General features: G+C 33.1%; 1 protein-coding gene across 14 annotated transcripts in view; it reads right to left on the bottom strand.

Moving 5' to 3' along the window:
- PPFIA2 (PTPRF interacting protein alpha 2) overlaps window positions 1-12,422 on the bottom strand; it is a 678,249-nt gene that overhangs the window by 650,201 nt on the left and 15,626 nt on the right. The gene's annotated exons all lie outside the window — the stretch shown is intronic.

The raw sequence follows: 12,422 nt of genomic DNA, 5'->3' as shown, positions 1-12,422 counted from the left end.
CTCTCACATTCTGTCTCTCTCCCTCCTTCCATTTCTTTCTCTCTTTCTCTCTCTCTTTCTCTTTCTCTCTCTCTCTCTCTCTCTCTCTCTCTCTCTGTCTCTCACTCTCTCTCTTTCTCTGTGTATGTGCGTGTTATCTCTCTCTGTCTCTCACACATAAGCACATATATACATCTAATCATACATATCTAATAATGTACTGTGAAAAGTAGGAGGGAAAAGTAGTCATTGCTTAGCCTTGGTACTGAATATATTTATAGAAAGACTATGTATATTTTCCTCAAGGTCGTTTTTTGTTTGTTTGTTTTTCAGGAACAGCTGGTATAGCCACCCTCATATGCCCCCTCTCCCACTCTATCCTTGAATCATTATTCATGTGGGCCTTCTCTGAAAACCTGGATGAATGAGTGGGTTAACACTTAGAAAGAAAAAGAAATGAAATATGGGTTTTAATTAGGCAGCATGAAAATGAAAGAAATAATGTAATGTAAATGATGCAAAATCAGTTTCTGAAGTCTTATGTGCAGGCTGCAATGCCTTCTCCATGGTCCTACAAGCCTAATACTTAACTAGATGAGTAGTCTGCTAGAAAGTCCAAGACTGAAAGTCTCATTGTTCAAAAAACACTAAAAATTTGAACCTTGTCAAAAATTACTCAACTGAAGTCTGAACTTCTTTCAAGGGCCAGCCCAAGTATTATCTCCTACACAAATCCGCCATTGAATCCCTTAGTTACTAGTATCCCTTTCCCCCAGGAAATATGTATGTATGTGTGTGTATATATATATATACACACACACACACACACACATATATATATACACACACACACACACACACACACACACATATATATATACTGGAGAAGAAAATGAAGAGTTGGATATAACTGAACAAAATGTATATGCATATATATCCATGTATATACTTCAATTTGCTTATCAGAATACATGTTGTGAGCTCCTTGAATGCAAGAGTTATTTATTTTCTTTTATTTATTTAGTCTTTAAAATTGTCCTTATTTATTTATTTGTTGCTGAGGCAATTGGGGTCAAGTGACTTACCTAGGGGTCAAATTTGAACTCAGGTCTTCCTGATTTCAGGACTGGTGCGCTATCCACTGCACCACCTAGCTGCCCCTAGAGTTATTATTTCTATGTTTGCTAATTCAAAGCCAACATGACACGAAGCACACAGTTACTGCTTAATTGATGTTTGAGGAGTGAATAAGTTATTTATTTGAAATGATAGAGCAGCATAATTCTTAAGATTGAATAATGCATGGTGGTAGATAAACATATTTACAATATCTTGAAAATATTATGTATTCCATGAAATAAACAAATATGACATTAAGTGCTCATTAGGTACCCTTCAGTCTACTAAGCATTTAAGGGAAAAGTTTCTGAAATGCCTAATATAGAGAAGCAGTTTGGAAGAGTAAAGCTAGGGCTTCTTAACTTGGAATCCATGAACTTGGTTTTTTTTAATAGTTTATTTCAAGACAATTTTTTTTGCAATCCTATTCATTTGGTCATTTTTTTTTTTACATTTAAAAACATTTATTATTCTTAGAAGGGCTTCATAGGATTCATCAAGCTCCCCAAGGTGTTTATAATATATAAAAATGCTAAGAACTTCTGGTATAGAGGAAAGAACTTTAAAATGCAGTACCAGCCAGCCCTAATTTTGATTAGTTTGATTAAGTCACTTCTACTTTAGGAAGGCAAAGCCATCTGGTATGGATGAAGGAGTGGAGTTAGAGTTTAAGTAGGTGAACGGAGTTTCTAAGAACCCCAAAGGAAAGCATGCTGGGAAGCCCATAAGAGATAAATGAGAGGATTTCTGAAGCACCATCAAGAGCCAAGTAGAAGCTTCATAATATGAATTTTGCTGGGATTGGGGTAGAGTTGACATCATTATTGTACTGTTCTCTAACAGTACCCAGAAAGTTAAGATGAGGAACAGAAAAGGCAGGTAATAACAATTGATATAGCCCTGACAACTGATGCATAATAATTGGGGTGGAATCTGGAGGTCCTTCTTAGAGTAGGAACATGGAAAGTTAAAAATTTGTGTTAGGAAATCAAGAAACAAAAAGAAGCAAATGGAGCTGAATATTTGAAAATTCAGTGAAAGAAGGTAGCTGACTTAAAATAGAAGAGTATTTACAGTGATAAAACAGATAAAGAAATTGTGGTTAGTAAAAGCTAGCAGTCATTCTGAAATTGTGTGATGGAGGTGTTGAGAACTTTAACTTAGGGGACAGAGATAAAGGTCCAAGGAGCTGAAGAGGGAAAAGAACTATGGAATTAGTGAGAAGGTGCTATACAGTACAAATATTCAAGTCACAAGAAATGATAACAAGGTCAGATACAGTGGGGAAAGCATGAGCTAGGTGCCAAACTCTGTCATGGCTGTGGAAACTGATCATGGCAGGGAGAGAGAAGACAGAATGAAGATGAGACAAAGATAGTGATTTGTAGAGGGAAATGAAAATGACTTCTTAAATAAAGACAACCTCTCAGAGGCAACTTAGAACAGCAGGATCAGACTGGATTTGTGAATAATATGCAGCAGGAAGTCTCAGCAAAACCTGGATTCAAAAATCCACCTTAAACAATCACTAACTGCCTCACCTTGAATAATTCATTTGATCTTTCTATACTTAGTTTCAGAAGAGGGAGAGAGGAAATAAGGGGAAAAAAGGAAGGAGAAGAAGCATTTCTATAGCAATTTTAGGCTAAAAATGCATGCAATGCTATTTATTATAGTTTATATATAATATATATATATATAATATAATATAATACAATATATATATTGTATTATATATATAATATACATATAATATATATTATACTATTATTATCCGTATGAATGAGGTGTAATTATATATCTCCATTTTACAAATGGGGAAACTGTGACTTACTCAGGGTCACAAAACTAGTCAGGCAGCACTAAATTCAGTTCTTCTCATCTTGCAGTCAGGTCCTACATTCTGTGCAACAGTAGGTCTCAACCATTTTGTTACGAGAACTTCTTTACACTCTCAATAAAATTGTAAAGGGCTACAAAGAATTTTGGTTCTATGGTCTATATCTGTCAATATTTGCCATATTAGAAATGAGAACATCTTAGTTTTTAAAACTTTTTTATTTTCAAAATATATGAATAATTTTCAACATTCATCTTTGCAATACTTTTTGACCTTTTGTTTCAATTTTTTTTCTCCCTTCCTTTTTCCAACCTTGTCCCTTAGACAGCAAGTAATCTAATATATATTAAATATGTGCAATTCTTCTAGAAATATTTCAACAATTACCATGCTTCACTAGAAAAATCAGATTAAAAAGGAAAAAAAATGAGAAAGAAAACAAAAAGCAAGCTGGATCAAAGGATGTACACAGTTTGATAGTTCTTTGGACAGAATTTCATATTGCTCTCCAGAATGATTGGATCACTTCACAACTCCACCAATAATGTCCCAATTTTCCCACATGCCCTTCACCATTCGTCATTATCTTTTGCTGACATCTTAGTCAATCTGAGAGGTGTGTACCTCTCAGTGCTACCTCTTATTTTCATTTCTTTGATCAATAATGATTGAGAATTTTTATATGATTAGAAAGAAAACATCTTATTATTAAAAGAAAATAGTTTTATATCACAGACTCTGAAGATTCTCCAGACTACAATTTGAAAACTGCTGCTTGAAAACCATCTATATGCCTCATAAAAAGCATCAGTTTCTAGATTCATGAACAATAGGAAAGTGTTTTCTGTTTTTTTCGAAAGTCATTTCCCTTCCACTATCCAATTTACACATATGGAAGAATAGTTTTTTATTTTCTCTTTCCTTTCTTTCTTTTTTTTTTTTTTTTCTGAGGCAGTTGGGGTTAAGTAACTTGCCCAGGGTCACACAGCTAGGAAATGTTAAGTGTCTGAGGCCAAATTTGAACTCAGGTCCTCCTGACTTCAGGGCTGCTACTCTATCCACTGCACCACTAGCTGCCCCCTTCTATTTTCTTCATGTCACTTCCTTTCTCAAAAATCTACAAAAGCTAACAAATCACCTCAAATCCAAATTTCTCTATTTTGCCTCCATCCTCAACAATATTTCTCTAACCTTCTTCCTATAACTCTATCACCTCAACTTTAAATCTGAACATATTTATTCTATACTTTAGCTCTTATGAATCAATGAAGTGCCCTATTTTATGTGTTGTATTTGTATATATTTGAACATGTCTACATTGTGGGTGTGTATATACATATACATACACACACACATATGGAAAGATAGGAAAAGAGACAAGGAGAGAGAAATGGGAATTTAGGGAAAGTACTAAGTCTTTCATTGCTTTTATATCTTCCTCAGTTAATATTGAATCTATTAATGCAGAAGTGAAAAATTTTCACACAGCCTTTCTTAGCTACTTCAATGGATCTTGATTTTCTCAGACTAGGTATTTCCTCTGGAAGTGAGGATCACAATTTCTTCAAACCATCTCATTCTGTGATTCTTGTCCTAATTTTAGTTTGTCTTCCATGAACCCTTCATAGAAGATCATCATAGAGGATCCTATACAAATTTAAATATTTAATTGTCACCAATGATTCTATCAAGTTTTTCCCTTAGAATCCCTCACTTTTTACTATTTAAGAAGCTCATCCACATTTCTAAGCTTCTATATCTTTGATGTCTTTTGACAATTTTTTGAATATGTCATTGCTGGTAATACATGTCAACCTACTTATTCCTTCTCTGTGGTTTTTCCATTGTTATTTGGATCACATCAATTTTTCCTGAGACTTTGGTATCCTATGATTACCCATCACATAACATCATGAAATTGCTGAGAACTGGAATTGAAAAGATGGACTTTTCCAAAAGCCGTATGCTTTAATTCACAGAAAACCATGCACAATTCCCCAGATGCACATACAATTCAATAAATGACAACACTTTTAAGTGACTGCTATCTTCCAGGCACCATTGTAAGTTAACCTTTTGATCAAAGAAAAAAAATCAATACCCATGGGAGAAAATAAACTTAATTTCCCAAACTATATTCAATTTCTAGTTAAAGAATTCAACAATCATATATTCAACAATTATTATGTATAATATTTGTCAATCCAAAGTTCTAGGAATAAAAATACAAAAATTAAATGTCACAGTCAAAGAGTTTCAATTTCAAATGATGGTTTAAAATATATTCAATAAGTACACGTCTTATTCTCAAGCTTTTTTTCTAAAACCATCCTCCACAAATATTTCCAGTAAGTACATTAGGTTTGAACAGCACTTTTCTAATAGTTTATTTCATTACTGTTACTTAATTACTTTGATAAAAAGATATTACTAGCTGGACTATCAATATTTTGAGTGAGGAAAATGCATAAAGAAAAATAAACTACAATCATATACACTATTAACTAAATATGAATATATGCAATATGAACAGCACAACAATATTTACTTACATTGTAAACATTCTGTGGTCTTGTAAAAACCCTCAGAGGCATTAAAATTATAATTTTAAATTAACTTTTGTAGCTTTTCAATCATTTCAATTGAGAATGACTCTTCATGACCCTATTTGGGATTTTCTTGGCAAAAATGCTGGTCGTTTTGTCATTTCTTTCACCAGTTAATATTACAGATGAGGAAACTGAGACATATTTAAGTGACTTGCTTAGAGTCACACAGCTAGTACTTGAGATTGGATTTGAATTTAGGGAAATAAGTCTTCTTCACTCTGGACCCAATGTTCTATTCATTACATCACCTGGTATTCCTCCTCCTTCTATTCCCAGAGAATTGTCCAATATAATGCATAACATTTTAGAAAACAAAAAAAAAAATAGAAGAGGAAAAAATCATAATTAATAAATATATAGAAAAGATTTGGGAGACTTTTTGATTTAAGAACTAATGATGTATTAATTCTTAGTTCCTACTTCCCAGAGTATGAGCTCCTTGAGAAAAGGGATTGTTTTTGCCTTTTTTTTATCCCCAGCATTTGCCACATTTCTTAACAGTCAGTGCTTAATAAATGTTTCCTGACTTGACTTGTTACTGTTTAAAGGAGTAGTAAGAAAAAAGATATTAAGAAACCATTAAAATAAACAATGTTAGGCATCTTCTAAATAAAGATCATAAATTTAAAAGTTTATATTTGCTTCCCCTATTCAGTATTGCCTAAAATAATTACCACTGGATTTCAATGTGGGAAGATTTTTTAATTCTTTATTTTTGTCCCTAAACTTTACCTTATGACAATTATCTTCTCCTTACAGCTGAACATCAAGTAGATTTACATATTGTAGTCTATGAGTCCTGCTCTTGAATCATTCAAAAGATTGCTAAGTAGCAATGTGGAATTTTCTACAACTTACAAAATACTTTCCAATTTTTAAGGATAAGAAGTGAATAATAGAATCTTATTGAACCATAAAAGCTTACTCCATCACTACTCTATGCAAATAGTTTATTCTAATCACCAGTTTTGCAAAACCAACTACTTACTGGACATCTCAGATTCAATGTCCTATCAATTTCTCAAACTCAGTATATCTAAAACAGAACTCATTAACTTTGCCCCAGTCTTCTAATCTTCTAATTTCCTTAATTCTGTTTCAGCACCACCATCCTTCTAGATACGTTGTTTGCAATATCAGAAACATTCCTGACCATGCATTCTCCCTCACCCTTTTTATCCAACAACTGCCATCTTATTCTACCACTAAACTACCGTTATAACTCATCTATTTCCTTTGATTTCTGTCTTTCGAGAAGATAAAGCCTCTGGAATACCAGGTATGAGCTACCCCTTCTAATTTCTAGGTATTACTTTTGTTCATCTTATTCCATTTTCTATTTTTTTCTTTTGTGCTTGTTTTTTAGAAATGTCATAAGTGCATAAGGAGAACAATACCACAGGTGAATAGTGTTGCAAGTTAGAAGTCACTTCCCAAACAGTGAGGGAAGGTCTAGTGTCCTACACTTCTCTTTTCTTTCCATAATCAGCGCCTATTTTAAGCCTATTTCACTCTATTTCTCATTCTTGGGGTCTCATAAATCCCATCTCCAGAGATAAGATGCTACAGAAGAAGGCATAATTCTGTTTTGAAAGAGGTAATAGAGAAAGGGAAAGAGGATGGAAAGAAGGAAGGAAAAAAGAGAGGGAAGGAAAAAGAAAGAGAGAAAGAAAGATAATAGAGAAATGAAAAGAGAAAGAGAAAGAAAAATAAAGAAAAGAAAGAAAGAAAAATGGTTTCCTGGGGTACAAATTCACACCAAAGTAAATTCATTCTAGTTCCTTCTTAATGAAAAAATACATCTCCTCTCTTAAAAGAATTCTCTTTATTGGAAACATTCTCTTTCCATGTTATGAAGCTCTACCAATTGTTTGTCCAGCATCTCATTCAACTATCTATTGGAAAAACCAGGGATTAAATAGCTTGGTCCTTTATCTTTTTCCATCAGGAGCGGCAAACTGTCTCTTAAAATGAAACATCCAAAGACTCTGTGTTTAGCTTGAGAAAATTAATTCACTCAGTTTTGAGATTTTTCTTAAGATGGAGTTGCCTGAATTTTTGAAAGTTATTGAATCAGTTCAAGTTTTAAACCTGAATATCTAGACCAGTGATTCTCAAAAATTATTGAGGATCTCTCCAAAGCGTTTTTGTTTATCTGGATTATATTTATAAACATTTACCACGTTGGAAATAAAAACTATTTTTGCATTTGTAGACCCTCTAAAAGGGTTTCAGAGATCCCCAGGATTCTCTAGACCATACTTTGAGAACCACTGATATAGACAATCCCAAATCATATTTATTCCATTTCATCATCAACCAGGGCCTATTAAGTAAGGAATATTGCTATCTGCTCTGCAACTCCTCCCTCCTACTTTCCTGTTCAGGAAACAATAATGAAGTTAATATTAATATTGTTGACCAGAAATACTATAGCAATTTTTTTGTCTCCATCTATGACTTTAGTGGAATAGTAAACTCCTTATAACTCTGCTGAATCTCTGTGACTCTCTGCAACAAAACTTTTTTATCTGGCTATGGCTCTTCTACACATACCTTTTTCCTCAGTAGAAAATAATTTCTTAAGGGCAGAAGCAATGTCACTGGAAACTTTCATTATCAAAGATTAAGACTAGAAATGTTGATTCAAAGTGGGAGTGAATCTTATAGACGGATGGATGATATGATACAGTTTGGGTATGTTTATTTCTTTTGCTGTTGTTTTCACATGACATTCTTTTGAAGTTCTTGGAACTAACTGTTGCACTGATTTGGGGATGAGGTATGAGTCATTAATTAACAATTTTCTCTATAGCATTTGAATGGAAGAGTTACTATGCTTGCTGACTAACTGGACAATGGACATTCGAATGTTTATTCTTTTTTTTTTTTCCCCTTGATGGAAAGTTATCCATTGGTTTGGTAATCATCTTCAATCTTTGCTACATCAAATATGATCTAACTTCTTTATTTGTGTTTTAGATTATACTTCATACTTTTAAAAAAATTATGTACTTTTCCCCTTATTCAATTTCAAGGGAGAGGGTTTTGTTGCTATTTTTCCCTCAGAAATGATCATTATATAATAGCTGAAAACATGAATAAAACATATTAAATTAATTTTTAAAATAAAATCCCATTATAACAAATATCCTTATAAATTTGAAACACGTAAGCCAGCAGATCAAAACAAATACTGAAAACTCAATGCTTCATAATATATATTTGTCCCAATTTGAATATTAGAAAAAACATTCTAGATTCTCTGAATAATTTAAATATAAGGAAAAATAAAGTTGGAGTAATGGGAAAGTTTTTATCCTAGAATAACTATCTTAAAGAAATAGCTTGATAATTCTATTTTAATATAGCTGATTACCTTTGTAATACTGAATTGTTTTGTATTTTTTTCCCTCTCTAAATCTCCTTAAATGATTCCTAAATTAGTGTTTCCTTTTATGTTTTATATTTATCAGTGCAACTAACTGATTAGTTCATTAGTTCCCATTCTTTTAGTTATTTTCACCTAATCAGGCTTCAAGGGCAACCAAAATATTCGAGAATTCTATGTTGCAATAAGAAATGGATAACCATAATAAAGTGCAAGCAAATACTTCTTAAAGGCACCATGCAAACACAATGTCCAATTTCACTTTCTAGGAATAAAATAACTAACTTCTCTGCAAAAGAGCTATGATATGTCATATGAGACTTCATTTGTGGAATACTAGAACTTTCCCTACACAAAGGCTTCCTCCCAATTGTACATGAATCAAATGCCATCCCCAAGGTTTGCATTTAACTGCCTCTGAAAGAAAGATATTATCCATCAGGCTTCTACTTTGCCTTATCTTCAGCTGAGCATAGGGGATAAAAAAAAAAAAAGACCAAGAAATTTTAAACAGTGCTATTTAGAATACTCGCCTCAGGTTATGTTCTTATGTGTAGACTGTTTGAGCTCAGCAAAACCATCAGAAAAAGAAAATGTCTTCAACATGACAGCCCTTTATCACCTCAAAACTGTTCTGGATACACCTCACTCTCCCAAATCACCACAGCATTCAGCTCCAGGAACTCCAAAAGCAATGCCACATGAAAAGGAACTCAAAAGAGATAAAAATACTAACACTGCACCACAGCTTCTAGCTCCATAAGGACATGAAATAAAGATTCACTCACACTGTAAATGGAAGATACTAGTGTTAACAGTTTCTAATTCAAAGTTTTAGTTTGAAAACAAACCACTTCAGTAAGACAGTATATGGTATATGCATGAGTAAATTTCAATAATTATTTTGCTTTCTATTGAATTTCCATTCAAATTACAGTCCTTCTGCTCTTGCCCTGTAAAATATCAGAAATAAGTAATCAGGAGAAACCCTTCTTGGACCTGGTAGCCTCAGGCACTTACTCTGATGAAGTCATTTAAACTCTATATGCCTCAGTTTCCTCACATGTAAAATGAATATAATAACAGCACCTACCTTTCAGGGCTGTTATATGGATCAAATGAGATAATAATACTTGATAAACTTAAAATTATAGATAGGTAAACTAGGTAGGTAGGCAGATATCTTTATATATTGTTATATGTAAATAAATATATGCACATATACATATACACATATACATATATACATATACATATACATATATGCATATATATGTGCATGTATATCTATATCAATATTGATATAGATATAGCATCTAAGTAGTGAAACTAGATAGAATGCTGGACCTGGAATCAGGAAGTTTCATCTTCCTAAATTCAAAATTGCCCACAGATACTTAATAGCTGTGTGACCCCTAGGCAATTCACTTAATCCTGTTTGCCTCAGTTTCCTCATCTATAAATTGAGCTGCAGAAAGAAATGGCAAATCACTCCAGTATTTTTGGCAAGAAAACCCCAAATGGGGTCATGAAATTACCATGAAAAATATTTGTGTATGTGTGTGTATACACTTGCTATTATGATTATTCAGAAAGAAATTGTGAAGTAGAGATTTCACATACTATTTAGATTTTTAGCATGGAAAAGCTTTGACCTTTAGTAGAGGAAACATCAGTGCCAGTGAAACAAAATATCCACCAATATAAATCTTTAAACTTCTTTAAACTTTTAAATTTTGTCTGGTTCTTGTTCAGGCTTCCTCATATATAGAATCTTCATGTGGGATACTATTCACTTAGCCTAGTAATATATTACATTTCTATTTTGTTTTATTTTATTTTTCCCCAAAATCTTTTTCATTCTTACCTTTCAAGAGCACCATGATATAAGTGGGCATGAAATTGAACTTAATGTAAATTAGGAATTAGGGATTGGTATAAATCCGTATCATTGGGAATTGAACAATGGCCAACCATTGATACTATCACTTTTTAAATTTCTGCAACATGTTATTTTCCTTATCATCATCATCTCTTTTGGTTGGAAAAATCTCACTAGAATTTACTAACCCTTCAAACTATTGTTCTATATCTCCCTCCACTTTTACAGATAAATGCCTGGGGGAGAAAGTTCTACTTTTGTGGTCTCTACTTTCCATCATTTCTCTTCTCGGCTCTTCATATTTAGAAAGAATTCTAACTTCAGTCCTCACCTGAAATTGCACTTTGCAAAGCTATCAATGAATATTTAGTTACCAAATCCAAAGGCACTCATTCTTCTTCCCTCATTTAAATATGTCTCCTAAATACTGTCTTTTTTCTGGGTTTCATTTCCCTACTCTCATCTCCCTTCCTGTTCTCAGACTCCTTTGCAGCTTCATTATTCATGTCATACCAATAACTAAGTGTTCCTGAAGACTCTGTCATGGGCTTCCTTTTTTTCCTCTGCATACTCTGTCTCAGTGTCCCCATCAAAGCCTATTGGGTTTTCTTCTGGCTAAGGCTAATAACTCCAGATCTATACAATCAGCTGACCTTTACTTCCATGCTACTTACTTCAGCAGAAGATTGATCTTTCTCCCTTATAGGATACTTAGTCCATACTCAATAATATTCCTAAGATCACTGAAAGTGGATCAGCAATTACATTTTCTACTTCTATCAAAAGCCTCAGATGTGGTGCTGCTGACAAATTCACTGAAGGCAGCTCTATGGTTTTTTAAAAACATTTTCCAAGATAATTTTCATTAGTATGAGAATTACTAGAAGTATCTAATAAAAACATTTGTGAACTTTAAAGATTAAAATAGATAAAATTCATTCACTCTACCAGGCAAGAATATAATTAGGATATTTATAAATAGCTATAGTATGATTAATAATTTGCTTTTTATCCATATGAAGGGAAAGAAACCTTAAAATGACTAAGGTTTTTTTAACATAAAAATAAGTAGTTACAAGTAATTATTTGCTTCTCAGAAACAAAAACCCTCAACAAATTCACTTAAGCAGGTAACAAGCAAAATCATTGCTTTTTCATTTTTTCATATGAAGTAGAAAAATTTATTTCATTGTTTTCTCCTTTCTCACCAAGCTCAAAATACAAGGGTCTTTCATGGACCTAATCCCACCACTGATTGAAGATCTGCTCTACTTTCTACTTGGTTCAATTAACCCCAAGTTAAGCAAGGTGGTTCCCTCCCCTCCTAAGCACCCACTACATTGTATTTAATGAAGACATCCAATCAGCATAGCTCACTGCATCGCAGAATTCCAGAGTTTATAACATCTCCCACTCTCAATCTCCCTAATAGCAGGGATTATGGGTCTGTGCCATAACATTTGGTTCCCCTGTTTAATTCTAAATATCACACATTCCAAAAGTTGCCAGGGACTTCAATGACTCCTTAGTTTAACCATTATTTTAACATAAGTGCTTTCTACAACATCCCTGACAAGCATCATCAAGTCTCCACTTGAAAAC

Source organism: Sarcophilus harrisii, chromosome 5, assembly GCF_902635505.1.
Source record: "Sarcophilus harrisii chromosome 5, mSarHar1.11, whole genome shotgun sequence".
Taxonomy (NCBI): Eukaryota; Metazoa; Chordata; class Mammalia; order Dasyuromorphia; family Dasyuridae; genus Sarcophilus; species Sarcophilus harrisii.
Note: the sequence above shows the minus strand (reverse complement) of the source record. Positions and strands in the feature narration are given on the sequence as shown.